The 19,666-nt window shown below is 45.9% G+C and overlaps 1 long non-coding RNA gene across 1 annotated transcript; it reads right to left on the bottom strand.

The window, feature by feature from the left end:
• Positions 1 to 1,224: 1,224 nt before the first annotated feature.
• Positions 1,225 to 17,826, bottom strand: LOC147250635 (uncharacterized). Its single transcript, XR_015119006.1, has 3 exons — positions 17,807 to 17,826; positions 16,956 to 17,071; positions 1,225 to 1,247 (listed from the first exon to the last, which is right to left on the bottom strand). It is a non-coding gene; the product is annotated as an uncharacterized LOC147250635 (long non-coding RNA).
• Positions 17,827 to 19,666: the final 1,840 nt, after the last annotated feature.

Raw genomic sequence — 19,666 nt, 5'->3', positions numbered from 1 at the left:
CTCATCCAGAAAGATCACGTGCTGCAGCTGGAGCTCCACCCACAACCTTCTTGCTGGGAGGTGACAGTGCTGACCACTGCTCCACCATGTTGCCCCCTAAAGTTTCCAGTGGGTCAAAACCTTTTCACCAATAGTAGTAGTGTAAGTAATAATGATAAAAATAGCAATAATAATAATAGTAGTGGTAGTCGTCGTGTGGTGAACTGTCAGGTTGTGCAGGGCAGACACAGCTCTGGTCCCGAGATACAAAGATCTTTGATCCCTCATGCATGAAGTTAAAGTCACCATAGACAGAAATGTTTTTGCCTAAACAACTTATCTTTTGATGAAAATTGAATTTTATTTATTTTTGTCTGATTAGGATATTAAAAAAAAAAACATTAAAAAATGAAGTTAAGATTACAGTGGTGCAAATGGTGCTGAGATTTTTCAGGCCACAGCACCAAGTTTCCAGGAGCACTGGTCGATGAGAGCCACATGAACTCAGGCTGCATGAAAATAACTCAATCAATTTGTGTAATCAGTAGCATTTTCTCTCAAAAAGCTTGCAGTAATGTCAGTATCTATCTCATTTTCCCACTCTGATGTAATCCATTCCAGCGTCTTTCTCTCCAGACAGTTTAGAGATCCTCACACTTCTAGTTCTTGAACAACCCCCACCAACAATTTTCATTTCATTACAAATTTGATTTCCACGGTTCACTGGAGAAATTACATGAGCAGTCATATCATTTACTCCTCTCTCAATTAGTCGACATCCAAACGTTGTCTCTCATAAATTTTTCAGTTCATACCGACTCGCTGACAAACAACTTTATTTACACATTTGACACTGATACTTTCTGTTTTATTCTGTTTAATTTCCATGTCTTGATCAATTTCAGGTCTAATATGTAAGTTTTGTTATAAACTAAGGGAGCGTTGGCTAATACCAAGCTGTTCTAGTATCAAGCATTGTTGTTTACACATTTTCTCTCTGATTTATGCGGTTGATGGAATTGTACAAATAAAATAATTGAAAATTATCAAGTTCAACAGGTGACATCAGTTTTTTATTGAATCCAGTTGTGGACATTAATGAGAAATAAGAAGACGTGAGGCAGGAAACGTCTTTTCCTGTATACATGGCGTCCATCAGGAGCGTCTAGAGCTCTAGGGGCATCAGAGGTGTGACTAACACAACGTCACGTCCACTCAGCGTTGTCATGGTGATGCTGGAGTGTGGATTGCGGTTGAGTTTCTTTCTGCTGTGAAGAGAACATTTCTTTAAGATAACATGTAGACCTACAAGTGTGATTTGTGACGTCACAGCAAGTTTGTAGCCAGTTGTGTGACAGGATGCGCCGTGGAAGCTTCAGAGTTCCAGAGAGTGTACCCTGAAAAATATAAACACATTCTCAGATTCTAAAGCACAAGAAGGAAGCGATGCCATCCTCATTTAAGTGAAGTCGTTTAGTTCATGTTGTTCAAGTCATGGGAATATATCTGAGAGCTCCTCAGGCTTAATACTGATGCTGAGCAAAAAGGAGAAAACATAAAATCATGAAAAAGATCAAGTTTATCACACATCCAGGGAATCCAGGAAACATCTATTTAGCTGTTATGCTATGCATGTGATATATACAATAATAATAACACTGCATTCAGTAGTTCTACGCCAAAATGTCTCTAGAGGTACTTTTCCACCACCACTGGCCATTCTTTCATGACAACAGATGGATTCCATCATGAGAAAGAACACAGGCACAGAAAAACAGGCCAAAAGACATAAAAAAAGATTTAAAAAAGGAGATGTGGCACCTTGAATTGAGGAAGCCACGCCCACTCTGGCATAAAGAGATACTTTTTTTCTGGCTTCAGTCCACCAGATTGTGATGACTGAGAAAAATTAGTTCTTGAAAGAAAAAAAAAAGTCAAGATTCAGTCAAAATACAAACATTCCTAAAGGCAGACGGACATATTTGTGTGCAAATGTTCATGTTTGGCTGCATAATCGCGGAGCTGTCCAGGCCCCGCGAGCCCGGCGGCTAAGAGCTGTCCTGGGACATCGTCTCCAGCGTCACACCACAGAGGAGCACTCACGATTCCTCTGATTCCTCTGATTAAATTGAACAGCTCTCCTCGCCGCGTCTCCTGATCAGAGACCATATCTCAGAGTGGCAGAGCAGAGGACTTCTATTTAATGGAGGGCAAAGTGACATCGGCACGAGGAGAGCGGTGGGAATAGTGAGGAAGGACGACGAGCTGAGCTGCAGGAGCCAAGTGAATTCTGAACACTCGCTGTGTGCAGCAGACGGATTAGCGGGACTTTTATTCAACTGTAGAGCGAGACAGTCAGAGGACGAGGACATGTGGAGGTGTCAGACAACCCAAATCCGACTAAAAGGTTCTCCTGTGTTCCACCAGCTTGGTGGTTTGGTATAATCCTGCAGACAGATGAAGACATAACCTCCCTGGCAAAGGTCAAAGTTCACTGCCGGAGGAGGAGGTCAATGCATTTAACCATCTTATGTCTAAGAAAAACGTTTAGGAGCATTCGACTGTGAAAGCCCAACATGAGGGGGCTGTAACTGGACGTAAGACGTTTAAGAAGCTAATTATAGGTGCTGGAGGAGAGGGACAAGATTCAAGATTCCAGATGTTGAGCTGCCATCTGTACACCACAGACAAGCTGCGCAAACAGGGTCAGTAGATTTATCAGACAAGACGGCTCAATAATAAAAAAGAACGACACATATGATGATGATGCACACACAGCACTATGCTCACTCAGATTTACACTCTTAAATCTTACGTATGTGTAAAACCAGAGGTTCTCATACTTTCAGCAACCGGTTACATTTGTCAGTTTTATTGAAAATCAAGCGATGGGAGAATTGCAATTTACTGAGAATGAGGCAGAAAAACAGAGCGGCGTGTAGCAGCAAGTCTGTGTGTGGAACAAACCTGGCAGACCGGTTCTCTGTCCGTGTCCCTCAAAAGTGTTTCGATGTCAAAAAGATTAGGTTGGAAAAAAAAATTCTCGATCCAGTCTTCAAAGATTTTCACTCGTGATTTATTCATGAATCCCAGCAGCCTGCTTTCTAGAGGTCTGAATGTGTCATGTCAGCCATGTTTACCTCCAAAATCTCAACATCTACAATGATTTGATCCTGTTTTCAGTATCTTTGCCTGTTTATGTTGTTTTGTTTATGGTACAGTAGGTTCAGGTCTATAGTATAGCATCACGGTTACCTTCTGTCCGAGGTTTGTAGAGAGTAGCGCTGTGGTTTTCTACCTTTGGTCAACCTTTAACCAACATCCCATAGGCGTTCACCTGGGCTGATACCAGGTTGAAGAGGTTTCAGACTGGGTCTAAGTGTTAGGCCTGTCTTAAGCCTGGCCTGTGAGGGTCATAATCCAAGTTCCACAAAAATAAAGAATTTATATCAAGCCCCAGATTTATCCCATCCCCAGGCTAACTCCCAGCAGTGTTTCCATGGTAACACCAAGGCGATAGACTGCAGCCAGGATGCCACTGTTTTTGTGTGACAGCTCTAATTCCTGCCTCTCATCATCGTCAGCTCGCCGTTGAGTCGGCCCTTGACCTTCCACTGCAGCCATGTTTTCAACTTTGACAGCAGGATCCCTTTTTTTTCTGAAGCACCTGGAGGATGAAGGAGTGAGATGGAAGCTGCATCCTTTCAGATGGTCCAGAGTGCGAAGCAAATGAAACTCTGCCGAGAGCGAGTGTGTTCAGGTGTGACAGCTTCTCCACGTCTGCCAGGGTCGCCAGCGTTAGCGTGTACACAGCTGTTGTTGACACTCTTCGTATGACCACTTTAACTGTGCAGACCTTCAGTCTGAAGACTTACCAAGACCAGGTTGCTATTCTTTATTTGATATTCCCATCATAGAGCAGTGGGTCAGCTGGGCTGGGATGGGTCATTCAGAGGAAGAACACAAATTCTGATTATTATTATTATCAGGTCACTATAATGAGCACGTCTGTGTGTGAGCGTTCTAGGATCTGGTGTCACACAGCCAGTGACCAGCTTGAAAGCAGCTGAACCGTGAATTGTTACGAGAGGATTCTTATTGACCACACCTCCTCCTTCATCTCCAGCCCCTCCCCGTCCCTGCAGGGTCGCCCCCTCGTTATTCACCCAGGTGTGTCTCTATTCTAGCACCACAGAGGGCAACGATTTGTCGACTGTCATGTGTAGAATGTGAATTCAAATGAGTTCAGATAAAAACCATCTCAGCGGGTTCCATTGCTTCATCTTCTCTCACAGGGTACGGACGCCATCATGGATCCGCTGCCGGTGGTCAAGCCTGAGCGAGAACACGGCTGACAGGCAACCGTGTCGTCGCGACATTCAAACGTGTTCCAACCAAGAGGGAGTTGTACCACTCGTGTTTTCCTGAACGCAGCTGGTGCGTGACCAGACACGCTGACTCACACAGCAACTCTGCAATCCCAGATCACTTCAGGTTCAGGATCAGTTCAAGCTGGTCTGCGAGGTCAACAACACGCTGCCATCTTTGATTCTGTCTACTGCTCGCCTTCGTCACCGGCATTATTCTTTCACAGAGAGACGAACGCCTGAACACACTCACACACACAAGAAGTTTTTGAATTTGTGATCAAATCAAACCCACCTCTTCTTTTCACTTATATTCACCATGACACCATTTATCAGCCAGCAGCTGTAAAACACAAAGAATCCACAGATGTTCAATGTTCCAGCAGTCCTTGTATCAGTCAGGTGTGACAGGTGCGTCTGTCGCCAAAACCACTTCAAACTGTGACTTTCATCAGAATCAATGGCTGGTTTGAAATGGGACTAAACTCAAAGCGCTGCCAGGAACAAGATTCTGTAAAACAAACATTGATTTTGATGTGATTTTTTTACCTTAATAAATACGGAAGTCTTTGTTGATAAGTGATGTGACGTCCACTTTATTGTTATGAATTGTCAAGATAAATCCAGATGGCCATTTATAGTTTGTAAAAAAACCCCAGCTGTATTAATTTAGTACGCCTAAATAAACATTCAATTTTTTGATGGCAACTCTGTTTGTGCGCTAGCATGCTAGCTCACAAGTCCTACACCAGCCTTCAATGTGGAGTAGAGAGAGTGATGACCAGGCGTTAGACAGGCTCAGGGTCTGCTGGGGGCTTCAGGACTGGGCCAGGTGTCCTGGGTTGGTTCTGGATCTGATGCAGTCCAGAGCCTCTGTGAAAAATGAGGTCATCCCACCTTCTGCCTGAAGATGATCCCCTGCATCGCATCTAACGGAGGGTAAACGACCAAGAAGCAAGTATGTTTTCTTCTCTCACCACCTGAAACACACTCCTATCCCCTGATCCTGGATCCTGTGTTGGTTTAACCTGCTTTTTATTTATCCGTTGTTTCTTTAACTGTGTTTTTGAAGCATCTCATGCTTCTATTGCTGTGTTGTCATTATATGAGCAGCAGTAAAGAAGAGCCATCATTTCGCTGCGTGTGTTGTCCTTTGATAAATGATCTGTGAGAGTGCGTTTGACCCGTCGGTGGTTCTTGGGTCACGTATTGACAGAAACGTTGGAAGTCACCCTGACACTCAGGTGTGTTAAGGATCCCTGCTTCCTCTTGGGTCCAACTACTGCTCCGCTCCTCTCACTTCCCCCCACTCTCCCTCCATCTCATCAGCCTCTCCTGCTCCACCCTCTCTCGCCACATTAACATCCGCGTGTGTGGTGTCTGCAACTGTCAGGTGGCGAGCTGCTCCTCCTCTTAACCTTCTGTCAGCCATCGCCATCGTCTGGTGTGTACAGCACTCCATCTCACTCACTCACTCACACACACACACACACACACACACGCACACACTGGCAAACCTGGAGGCAGATGGAGACACACACTAGTGTGCACATGGTGACATGTCGACAGAGCATTCGCTGAATGATTAAATCTCTCTCTCTTCCACACACAGAGACACACACACACACACACACTCTCTCAGAGGCAGGCAGAAAGGTTACATTGATCTTAGTCATGGGTGAGATTGCACAATACTCCATCCCTCATCTCTCTCTCTCTCTCTCTCTCTCGCTCTCTCTCTCCCTCCCTCTGTGTTTATGCCTCGCCTGCTTGTTTTTTCTCCCCTTTCCCTCGACCTCCATCACTTGCTTCCATCCCTGGTCTCTCTTTTTCATCCTCTCTTCCCTCTTCCTCTCAGAATACTGCTAATATTTGCTATAAATCACCACCTTGCTGGCACACAGCATACACACAGACCCCCGCGCACACAGACTCACACACACACACACACACACACACACACACACACACACACACACACACACACACACACACACACACACACACACGTTGCGATTGCCAGCTGCTTGAGCTTGCGGATTTTGTTAACCACTACCTATGCATTTGCTCTTTTGGGTGTGTTCGTGTGTGTGTGTATGTGTGTGTGTGTGTGTGTGTGTGTGTGTGTGTGTGTGTGTGTATGTGTGATTTCGTAAAGGTGGACGGATTTAGTTTCACTGAAAAATCACTGCATTAGTCATCAGTGTACACACACACATGCACACACGCACACGACACTACGTTTGCCAGCTGCTTGAGCTTGCTGACTTTGTTAACATTACCTATGCATTTGCTCTTGTGTGTGTGTGTGTGTGTGTGTGTGTGTGTGTGTGTGTTTGTACACTGATGACAAATGCAGTAATTCGCCTATGAAACTAAATCTGTCCACCTTTACTGAAATCTCACACACACACACACACACACACACACACACACGTGCCCACACACACGCGCGCACTCAGTGAGATAATTGTCACGTCTCCTGAGACCACTGAAGTTCCTCTCATAATAACACGCCACTATTCAACCAGGCCATCAAGTCGGACGCCGCCACGTCTTCCTGATGAGATTCTGGGCTGCAGAACGTGATCAGCCTGGAGATTCCGCTTCCACTCCTCCAGGAAGAGAGTGTTTTTAAAATGTTATTTCAGACTGGCGGTGAGTGCAGCTCCTCGCTGAATGAAGGGCAGTGATTGGCTGCTCTCATCTGCATGTAATCACACAGCAGTTTGACTGGAATCGTTTCCACGCTTCATTTGCTCACACTGCCGACCTTTACTGTGCCTTACAGGAAGGTTCAGGCACATCGGTTCAAGAAGAAAACACATGAAGCGCCCCCCCCCCCCCCACCCCATCATCTGATAATGACTAATTATGAAATATGAATCATTATACACACAGTAAAGAGGTTGGTTTTCTCACTTCAACAAAATTAGTGACACCCCCCCAGGACGCAGCCCAGAAAGGAAAGAGTTACCGTTCTTTTGGTTAGTCAGCACTATTTTCAGCCACTACACTACTGGTCCCTCCCGCCCGTGCACGACTGCTGCTGCTGCTGCTGAGCAGGCTGCAGGCTTTTAACCTCTGGAAGGACTTTTATCTTTTAAAGGTTACACATTCTCACTCTGGGAAAGGAACAGAAATAATGGTGGATGGTTGAGGTGATCAGAATGAATCTCAGCAGCGTGGGGGTGTTGCAGCCGCTCACCAATGATGTTAGAAGTTGAACGTGCGAGTCGGTAAGTAGAGGACCTGTCAGCTCACGTGTCATTCAAACTCCTTGTTTTCCATCACGTGACTGACAGCAAAAAAGAAGAATACAAATCTGTGTGGTTGAAAACTGGGGGTGTTTACACAGACTGTGACAGTCAAAGTGTTCAAGTAACCTCAAGTGACCATAAATGTAACATTCTGTGTGCCCCCCACCCCTCTGTACCAGTTCTGGGCCTGATGCTCTAATGTTGGAGAGAGAAAAGGTTTGAGTTTGGTTGCTATCAACATGAGCAAGTTCAGAGGATCTCTTCAAAATCTTAGAGCATTTTTCTGACTTTGCACCCTCAGAGGCTGCTGGCAGCTTCAAGTGTTCCGAAAAAGTCCCACTGTTGAACCTGGAAATGAGATCTGAGGCTGCCAAACGGCACTGAGATCAAATCTCCTCTGACTAGCAATCTACCCCGTAGTAGCCTGGTTGATTCTCGACTGTGTGTTTATGAAGCACCTTGGTTATTCTGTCAGTAATATGGTGCAGTAGTATGGCTCATGATGCTGTGTGTGTGTGTGTGTGTGTGTGTGTGTGTGTGTGTGTGTGTGTGTGTGTGTGTGTGTGTGTGTGTGTGTGTCTTTGCAAACTTGCCTGGTAGATCTTGAAGTGTTTGAGGAAAGACTGGGCCCCCCTTACATCCTTTCATGATCCTGCTCTCAAACTGAAGTCATCTTTCGGAGTTACCACCGTTAGCGGCGGCGCTCCAGAAGCGAGCAGGTGACATCGATTAACCAGCTGACTTAGAGGTGTTCCTTCCTATCAGCCAATCAGAATCCAGTCTGACACGTGGCCGCTGGCCCAGAGGTGACCTCCACTGCTCTGTGAGGGTTGTGTGATTCATAGCAACTCCTCACGGCGCGACCTCAACGTCTGCTTCAATTGCATCACTTTACAGTTACAGAGTCGCCAGAATCCATCCAGCTGAGCATCGATACACCCCCCCCCACAAACACACACACACACACACACACACATTCACACGTTTTCCTTTGTGTAACTGCGAGGACTTTGTGTTTGATTCTTCCCCGAGGCAAGCCGTAACCTCTCACCTCTGCTGAATGCTGCACCACATATAAAGCAATAAGTCAGAAATCCCCTGCTGGCGTGCTGCTTTTACAGCTTCCTGTGCTTCATTTGGTGAAAATATCCTGAGGAAAAACATGGAGGACTGCCAGATTTATGTTGTTTTGTCATCTCTTAGTGGTGTGTTTGAAAACCGTTTAATCCCAGGAGGGGACTTGCTTTTAATACAACAAAAATAGTCAAACGATCCAATTCTCCCCCAACTTAAAGATAGAAAAACCAAATCATCTGAAGGCGCACAATACTTTCTCTACTAATACTCTTTCATGCAAGATTAGGACATGTAGTATTAGGGTGCAGTGCACAGTGGGGTTCATACGTCTTTACAGTGGCTCAGTGCACGCCCTGCAGCACATACAGGAGCGTTTCCATGGAGATTCTGTCACTTTAAATACCCAGGGGGGGACGATGTTGTGGCCGAAAAAACTTCTGTCACTGAAGAAGAGATGCTGCCAGGCGACTGCATGGACAGACGCGTGGATTTCAGATGTTGCGGGTGATGAGCAGGCCGAGACATAAAATGCAACATGTATATTGAATGACTCGATTGAATGAGAGTGAGCTGCTCCCCCATGTGAAGCAGTTCAAGGATCTTGTGAACTCTAATGACTGACTCACTCACCTGTTATGGAGGAGGTGACAAAAAGAGCGAGATGTAAATACAAGGTCAGTGAAAGGGGGAGGAGCATCTGCCGTGAGTCTCTCATGTGACTGATGGACACCTCGGGCTCCGCAGGAGAGTGTGTGCTACACTGCCCTGTGTTGCTAGGCAGAAGAACGTTTGCATTCGCTCAGGTAAAAACTGACAGATGGACTTTTTGCGACTGGGGTCTCTCTGCTTTAGCTGTGCACCAATATTTTTGGGGAGGCCGTACTCTTGTGTGGAACGGCACACGCTTCATTTGGAGCTCCCATGTTCAGAGGACAAGAGCACAGGCGTTCTTTGTCATGTCTTTCGGATTTGTTGGGTTTATAAGACTCATCCTATTTATCGCATCAACTCATTCAAGCCCCCCCCCCCTCCAGTCCAGAGTTCAGTTCCGTTTGTACTGAGTTTCAATTTTTATTCAACTTCATGGATGAACCACAACGAGGATGTAAATGTGGAGAGTAAAATTGTGCATGAAACAAGATGAAAGCAACACACACACATACACACGCGCGCGCGCACACGCACACACACGCTCACACACACACCTTGTTAACCTCTATAGCTCATGCAAGTCTGACACAATCTCACTCGCTTAGACATTTCCTGTCTTTGGCTGCAGGGGATTGTGGGTGTTGTATTGAAATATCGACATGATATTCCCGCAGGTCCAGCCTGCACCAACTCGAAGGTATTAAATGTCACACACTTCAATAGCCCACACACACACGGATACACACACACACACGCACACATATGCACCCACACATACACGGACGCTAAAATATACTGTGTCATTTTGTTAGAGGGACTTTCGGAATAGAACTGCATAAAGGTGCAGTAATTTAATTGTTTATCTAAACATTTCTGGCTAGTCTCTTCGCATACACACACACACACACACACACACACACACACACACACACACACACACACACACACACACACACACATATATAAAAGGCTTGACCTGCTGGTGCCTCACAGGGATGATCCTACATTGCAAAAACACTCAATTCTATCCAGCATGTCACTGCCTGTGTGTGTGTGCGCGCCTGCTTATGAATAAATATGAACTGAGCATTTTTTAAAACGGCCTTAACTCTTTCCTTCTCAGAGAGATGCAAATTCAGCCCACTCTGATAACTTGCTATTGATTTACTCTCTCTCTCGCTCTCTCTCTCTCTCTCTCACTCACAAACACACACACATACACACACACACACACACACACACACTCCATGTGCTGCATGTCAACAGGCAACTGAGTGAAAGGCAGCTGATCAGGGAGGAAATTAAATGGAACGATGCAGTTGTAGATTCCAGAGCTGAGCTGCTCCGCCACCCCCCGCTCGCTCTCTCTCTCTCTCTCTCTCTCTCTCTCCCTCCCTCTCTCTCTCTCGCTCTCACTCTCTGTGCCTCTTCATACATTTCTCTCCTCCTTTCATGTCATTGCATTCGTTAAATTACAAAGTCCTGTTAGTAAGCCTCATGTAACAAACATCAAATGGCACTATGTTTTCATCAAGTACATCATTATCTGTATCTATTCCACCTGCTAAATTATCCATAAACACACTCAGAAATGGGCGGGGCTTAAAACAGGCAAAGGGCAACTACGTGGATTCACAGTGTACCTTTCTGGTGAACAGAGGAAAGACCTGGCTTCAGCTTTCCTGTGGAGGAAATGGGCAACAGCAGCAAAGAAACCCTCAGGCCAAGACAGGACGTGGGAGAGTTTCGTCTCGTTCTCGTTTCTCTCGTCATTAAGTTGCGTGCACACCTCTTTCTACGTAAAAAGGGCCTAACAATTCAAATATATATTACTTACATGCCATAATATTATTTTTTTGCCACAGCGATAAATTATTGCCCTATTCACCAAGAGCTTAGGTGAGGTCAGACCGGCTCCTCAGATGCACACAACAGCCCGAGGTGAGAAGTGAAGTGAAACAGATGGAAAAAACACAACCTGGGACCGGGCTGGAGGAACAGAGGGTGGGGGGGAGGCCGCTGTTGAAGAAGATGTAAAAGTGTTCAAGGTTTTACCTCTGTGACGATAGAGCACGCACGCACACACACACACACACACACACACACACACACACACACACACACACACACAGCTCTCCAGTCATCAGATGAGAACAGATAATAGCACTTTAATCATGCGACACTCGTACTCCTATCTGTACTGGATGCTTGTTCCAGCTATGTGGCTCATCCCTGTTGTTGTCACGTGATGTGCAACATGCAGGGAGAGATTTTTGCACCACAGAGCAGCGTTAGCCTGCTCCTTCTTCTCCTTCTTTTTGCTCTGCAGAACACACAAACACATACACACACATGCAGCGCCAGGCACAGAGGTTCAAGAGGCTGTCCATCACTGCTTTCAGCTCTAGTTAGGACCCGAGCAGCTGAGAGCCAGGGGCCCAAAGTCCATCTAGTGTTGAGTCTTGTCCTGCTAATCACATCATCCATGTAAAAACATCAGGTTCTGAGGAGAGACAGAGCCCCAGGTGTTCCTCTATGAGCTGCGGGGGTCCAGAGTGGAAAACATGGATGTGATGGATCAGATGCAGGCATTTCTGCAGACATCTGGATGGCTGTCACTTAAACTGAGGAAGAAAATAGCAGTAAACTAATGGCTGTCTCGTCAGTGAATGATGGCGACTCACTGTCCCACAGACGCGCCACCTTGGCTGGGATAAGTGTTGCATTTGTCCTCAGTGTGCTGAGCCACACAGACGATTTGACGACTGCTGTCACAACAAACGGCCTGTTTCCATTCAGTGACTCCAAATAACATCGGCTGCTTTCTGCTTCTTCAATGAGGCGATGCGGTATGCCAGAGGGCAGGGCATTTGCAGAGAGACGATGTCTGTCAGCCATCATGATCCCGATGAAGCGTCTGATGAAGCTGTGATGAAGTCACAGTGAGGAGAGTTTGGACAGCTGCAGGACACCCAGAACTACGTCAGTTGGCTCGGCATGAAGTCTCCTTCCTCTCTTTCATCACGTCTTCCTCCATTTCTGTAGCTCCTGTCTTTTCATTGGTCACAAATGATGTGGGTGCAATATGCAGTTTTTTCATCTTTTTTCTTTTCCTCACTTTGTTGTTCTTGATGTGTGAAGTGTCACTTTGGAGCCCTTCACCACTCAGCTGGTTAGCTTCCGCTGCTCACAGCTCACTCATTGTCCATCTCTGTGGTTTCACAACTGTTACTGATGTGTTTATCTACTGTAATTATTCAATGGCAGTTTTAAAGCATAATAGCGCTGATTCCAGATCAGAGCTGATCCCTGCTCACCACCGTCCACAGCTGAGATGAGGCCATGGATGTTTAGGATTGGACAAACGGATCAAATGGAAGCGAGCGAAGTGCAACACTTCCATGTTGCAGGAACTTCTCTGTTTGCTGAGGGTAAAAGGAGTCCCTTCAGTGAAGCATGACCTGATCAGAATCTACGGACATAAAACCACCTCACCCTGCTTAAGAACACGACATGACATAAAACCCCTCTGCTGTGACCTTTGACCCTGACATTGGTTTTTTAACAGTGAAGGGAATGTCCGAAGTTTTCAGTGAACAAGCAAGTGATGGTCACTGATAAGCAGCGGACTTTTTGCAAGATATTACCACCCCCCACCCCCCCCACACACACACACACACATTTATTATAGCCTTTAAGAAAACATTTCCTTTGAAATGGATCAGTAACCCTGAAATTTACTCAAAGGTCAGATACCGTGAGAACGACAAGAATAAAAAAGACCAAAAAAAAGGATTTTGCTTTTGGTTTGAATCAGCAGTTGAGACATTGGTGTCAAAGTGAACCACGACTGAACAGGCCTCAGGGCAGCTTTACCGAGTCTTTACCTCACTTACACACACACACACACACACACACACACACACACGCACACACACACACACACACACCTCCCCTTGTCTCCTGTCTCTCTCAGGTCAAGTCTCCAGGTCAAGCTCCGAGACAAAGCTACTTTGACGTGTCTACTCCTGAGCTGCTCTGTACAGCATCACATTCCCCAGATAAAGAACGCCCGACTCAGAGACTAAACCCAGATGATAAAGGTGCGTCCAGAACACTCCTGCGAGCTTTAAAAGCTGTTTGACACGATAACAGAAAACATTTTCAACCACCTGTCAGGAGAACAGTCGTGGATGTCAGGATGTCAGAAGGTTTTAATTACATTCTGGTTGACATGTATTGCTGTTTTCCCTGCCTTTCTGAGCTCTGGCCAAAAGTCCAATAGAGTTTTATCCTTTTATACCTTCATGCCAGAAGAAACTGTGACAGAAAGTGAGTCTGATTTGACCTCCAAATGAAGAGCGTTAACGTCTTGAGTTACTTGCCTCATTGATCCAGAGATGATCTCATCCTCACACCTCCCCAGTCTCTCCGGGGGAAGCACAATGATGTCATAAGTAAAAGAAACTGTGATCCAAGTTGTGAAAATGTGACTTTTTTAAAGGACTCCATCAGCACTTCTGCATGTTTTAGCTCATTAACTGCGAATACATCCTCCACGAGAGCGAGTTGATCATTTAGCTTGTCGCTGACCACCTCTGCTGCCAGCTCTCCACTTAACAGTCCCCCCCCAAGCTGTTCTGACCATTACATTCACCAAGTCAGCTCCTTTTTATTATAATTCCTGGTTTAATTCCTGCCTGCCTCACATGAAACATTGACAATAAAACAGATTTGATATTCAAGAAAGCGTTCTATAATGTCGGTGAATGAGTCCCACTTGTATGAAGCTTGTGTTACAATTAACTGAAACACACCGAAACACACACCAGGATCCTTCCTGTGCCAGCGAAGTCATCTCCAAATTGCCAGATGAGCTCGTCCACCCAGAACCAAAGCATTTAGATCAGAGTGGGTTCAAGCTCCTGGGAGGAATCCAGCACTGAAACAGAGACGACCAGGGTCAACGGCTCTGATAGCAGCACTGACTGATGAGGGGAAGAACAAGACGCTCCATCAACCAGCCAGGGCCCAGGTCTGGAACCATTCTCTGTTACATAATCAGCGCTCTGCCCAGCACACTCCTGACTACCACGAATGGGACGAAACTCTCCATCACATTACAACCAGTCAACACACACACCTGCTGATGCAACGCGATCTGTGTGAGTACGTCAGACATCTGGACACTCAACACTTGACGCACATGTAAGAACCTGTTCTAATCAGTGTAGAAGTCCTCATCTGTAGGCAAGAAGGCAAGAACAAATACAACAGAGTGACGGTGCTCTGACACCCGGCGGGAGAGCTCGATAATCAAATGGAAGAGGAATATTTTCCTAACATACTAATGATGGCCACAAATCTGTGGGCATCCTTTGACAGATGATTCATTAGTGTGTATATTATGCTCACACATGTCCATGTTCTTCCACTGATTAGCAGTGGGGAGCCGATAGAGAGGAAATGAGAGGGCATCAAAGAAGAAGGCCACTAGAAACCCATGCAAGTTAGCTTAGCACAACAAATGGTAGAGGGTGGGAAGTGTTAGCATAGCTCAGTCTTTGACTGTATTCCTTTTACAAAGATTGTGTATAGCATTTGCTCCGAAATAACCATTCAAAATGAGGAGGCATCGTACTTTCAGAATCAGACACAGCCAGAACTTGTTTCCTGAGCAGGCCATTTGTTACTGCATCTCAAAAGCTCTGTTGGAACTTGGACCAACAAACCAAACAGCTGACTACTAGACAAGAGACAGCTACTACGTATCATGGCTGACTTTGTGAGGGAGGACGAGGACAAAGGAGCATCTTGAACCTGAACTAGCTGATGCAAACACTTCCCACCTACAACCATTTATTGTTCTAATGGAAACCTGACAGCATCGTGGTAAACTGCTCTTTTAAGTATCATTATGACTATCAGAGGCTTAAAACAAGTTCATATTCAATCAACTTATGATGGCAGACTGTCACAGCTGGTATGGATGCTGTTCAAAATACAGCAAGTGCCATACAAGCTCTCATCATCGCTGTTTTTGGTGTCCAACAACTCTAGAGGGAAAACCAGCAAGTCATCTCGTTCCCTCAGTGTGTCTATTTACAATTTACTGTTACTTTTGTCAATCTGTGCAAAGTATTCTCAATAAAAACGCTCAGTTGATCCAGCAGGATGTGTTGAGGTTTGTGAGCGTGTACGTTGTTAAACCAGCTAAGGAGCACGGCTGTTAAACTGCTGGTTTGAGATCATCAGTCATCATTCAGGAGATTAAAGGCACAGCCGCCATCGCACAGATTCAGTGGCGGGCTCTCTAACTGTGTGTGAGGAAGTTCGTGACCTTTAAACACGATGTAAGCGCCTGACTGGGGATGCTGTGATGGCTGAGTGATGGCTCTGCTGCTTGAGACGCTCAAACTCTGAACATACTTTCAAAGGGAAAACTGACAGGGGACGCACGAGGCTGCTCGCTGGGAGAGCTCCCGCTCATACCGCACCGCTGGGGCGTGTGCGTGCCACACACAGCAGACGCTGCCGCACAAAAGGGCTACCCAGGTGAACTGACACCTGTGTTAATCAGCTGATTGTCTCCTCACTCCAGCGTGCGTCATTTGCAGCTGATCACATGTACTCACAGATGACAGGCTAAAGCAGTCGTTCACTCAGGTGAAGTCCACAGCACTGCTGCAGTTTCACAGGAAGAGGAGTTGCGGTGATCCTCCAAACAACTGAAGTGAATGGTGACTGATATTTAAACGTAAAAGTAAAACATAATGGAACCATGAACTGCCTCCACACTGCTTGTCTGAAGTTTTCCAAGTGTTCTGAAGCACTGACAGGCCAGCTTGTTTTGAGATGTGTCCCTGATGCCATGTTCTCAGCCTCACTGCAGTGGTTACTCCTGCAGTGCTCTGAGGGCTGCAAGACCTCACCCAGCTTCATCAGCATGAGGGTGAGTAGATAAGAAGTGAATTCTCACTTTAGGGTGAACTATCGCTTTAACAACAACTTGGAAACTGAAAAAATGTTCAGGATAAATGTTTACTGCTGGAGCCGTTATTCCCTTTAGTCTACAAGTTCTAATCAATGCTGACTATCCAAGACCCTCTGCAGGGACATTACTGCCCACCACTGCCTGCCTGTTTACTCGCCTTTAATTAAAAGAGCAACATGAGACCTGAGTTCTGCAGGAGCCAGACCCCAGCTGCTACATCTGTCCTGGGTCGATGTCTGTGCTGGACGACATCACGAGAGGGAGCCAGTTTAATTACAAGTGGACTCATCTAAAGATGGTTTCCTCCTGAACTGCAGCTCTCTGTATCAAAGCAGTGGGTGAAGCCAGCCTGATGGCACCTGGAGCCTTGAATTCTGCAATTTGGATGTTGTCATTGTGGTTTTGGAACCATAAGTGACCATATTTGGATAACATTAACCTTCTTCATTATCTATGTGACGAATGACCAGAGACTTAAACCTGGTAGTTGAGTTTAGGGATGTCATAAAACAGGTGAGGTGGAGGGTCATTCTCTCACCCTACCGACAGTCTGACCAGTGGAGCCGCTCCCCGGCAGGCTGTTCGTACAAACTAGAGGTTTGATGCATATTTAGCTTCACTACTTACACCTGGAAGCCAAATCCACGTCTGTGACGCTGTGGTTCCAACTACGGCCGTGAGTGCCTGAATCATCGTGTCATCACCACTGCAAGTAGGACAAATTCTCTTATCCAGGAAAATATCTATAACAAGGAGCAGAAAACACATGAAAAGGACATGAGCGAGGGAGCAAAGCTGTTTGTGGAAGAATCCATCCTCTGCTCAGACTGAAATAGTGTATTTGTTAACCAAAAATGGAGCTTTGCCCAAAGAGCCTTCAGAGAGTGTAAATCCTGGCGTGGCTCTGGCACAGGGATGATGTAAGCAGCCTTGTGAAAGTCGGCTGTACAGCAGTTGAGTGAGGAAAACAACCTTAAACCACCTCAAGCTGTCTGGTTCATGATCAGCTGCAGACGTTCACGCTGTCCGACCTGCTGCTGCACCGCGCCGTGTGTGTGCTGGACCTGCGTGGCTGCACCCGAGAAACGCGGCCACTGTAAATCCATTAGGGTCCTTTTTCATGGTGGAGACACTGGCAGGTTTCGTGACATCATGTGCCAGGTGGTGTTTGGTCCAGCAGTCACTGACCTGCAGCGCTCCTAGTCAAGTTTTAGTTCTGTTTAACAAATTTCAGGCACACAGTAGGACAAGAGTCCAGAGCAGAGAGCAGCCACTCGTCCCAGTGAGCTACGAGAGGGTTGAGATTTCTTATAAGTACATGTTCCCTTTTGTATTTGGTGTTGGCTATTTTTGTACTTATAATTTCAAAGAATATATTTGCCCTTATTCTGAATGCAAAGCGCCTCTTGTCCAGTTTTGGCCTGATTTATAATGTATATGTCGCTTATAAATGTAGCGAGTCACAGCTGTCCACAAACCTGTCCATGAATGTCTGTTTGGCAACATTCAAGAGCTTCATCTGGTATGATCCCGTCTTCCTCATTCAGCTCTACGTTTCAGTAGTAAAACAAAACTGACAATAACGCATCATGTTGAGGCAGAAAATATGCTCCTTCACAGTCAAGATGGATCAGAAGTGCTCTGTTACTTCTGTGGATTTCTGAGCATACATCCAAAAGAGAGGAAGCAGAGGCTACTGGGTGATGCTGTCAGCTGTCAGTTTCCATCGGCTACAAGCTAAATACACGTGTCTGGCCCTTTCTGCATTCTTCAATCACAAAGAGGTGAGAAAACGTCTTTGTTAGGTCAAAACATACATAAGTCTGTGAGCATTTGAGAGTAGTAGAAGTATTTGACTGTTTCTGTGCCGCAACAGAAACAAAAACATATTTTTACAAGAGTGGGAAAGAAGAACAATTACCTTCGCCCAGAGCGCCAGGTTGTGTAACCGGGGGTTTTGTGTGACCATGAAAGGACTGGCTGTTGTGTTTCCATGGTGCTGTGATGCTATTTCAACAGATGCCGCCACCTCCTCCCAATGAGGGGTGAAAAGGTCAAGGTCACTTCACTTATTTCTATGAGATCAGGTGGGATGTGGGGGGGGGGGGGCAAAGCTAATTTAGCAGTGTTATGTTTCCATGTTAGCAACGTCCTGACTGATTCTCACTCTAGTTCTGCAGTGCGGAAGTCCCTGATGTTTTGATGATGGTGGAGTGGACGCCGGCCACAACATCCATCCAGAATAGTTCTTAAAGTGTTCACTGACCCCTCGCTTCTGCATTTGTTTGTCCACTCATTTATGCACATCTATCCCTCCCTGTCTCCCCGCGTCGGGGGCTGTAATTCAGCATCTCATTAAACTGTCACAAATGAACAAACACAAAGAAAACATTGGGCAGAGTCTATTCAAAAGTGTGTGTGTGTGTGTGTGTGTGTGTGTGTGTGTGTGTGTGCTTGTGTGTGGACCCAAAAGAAAAATACAACAAAGATGGTTAAACATGGACGAAGCCCACCCAAAGAGACAGATGAGGCAGCAGCAGCAGCAGCATCCTCAACCCTCTCAAATATCCACTCACACAATCAACTGCTTCACCCTCACCTTTGTATGAGCTGCTCTGAGCTATCATCCATCCATCCATCCATCCATCCATCCATCCATCCATCCCAGGCACCGCCTCATTGCCACAGCCCACTATACAATCAGAGTTTAGTTTTGAAGGCAGAAAAGTATGTTTTACCACTCAATGAGCCGGTGTTCACGCACAACACCAAACTTCTCTGTCGTCCGTATTTACACATTGTAGCGGATTTCTGCAGAAAATGACAATCAGTCATTATCTTCTCACCCTCCTGCTGGTGAAAGGTGGCGTTGAAGTTTTTTAATTACACAAACACCGCAGGGGTCACACAGGAGAAGATGTTGCGTAATCTCCAACACGACCGTCGTGAATGGTGACCAATTTTCAAACGTAATTTTAAAAAAAACATAAAACCAAAAATACCTCCACTCTGCTCATCCAAATTAGTTCAACCTCGACATGCCGAGCTGTGTGAAAAAGCATCACTGCTGCCGTGTTGTTCTCCCTGAAAACATGGTGTCAGTGACTCCGGCAGTGTTTTGTGGACTAAAATACCTCCCTGACCTTCCATCAGTGTGAGGGTCAGTAGACAATGAATGAATTTTCATTTCTGGGTGAGCTCTCGTTCTCAGGTCAGTAATAAAAGTGGCAGCGCCATTATAAGTCACCTCTGATAGCTGAGACACCTAAATGAAACAGCTGCTCTCAAACGAGACGCTGTCCCCGTCTGCTTGAATTAAGCACAAACCTCAGAACAGG

This window comes from Aulostomus chinensis, chromosome 13, assembly GCF_037954235.1.
Source record: "Aulostomus chinensis isolate RoL2024-O1b breed Wild chromosome 13, RoL_Achi_v1.0, whole genome shotgun sequence".
NCBI classification, from domain to species: domain Eukaryota; kingdom Metazoa; phylum Chordata; class Actinopteri; order Syngnathiformes; family Aulostomidae; genus Aulostomus; species Aulostomus chinensis.
This window is presented reverse-complemented; position numbering and strand designations above follow the sequence as displayed.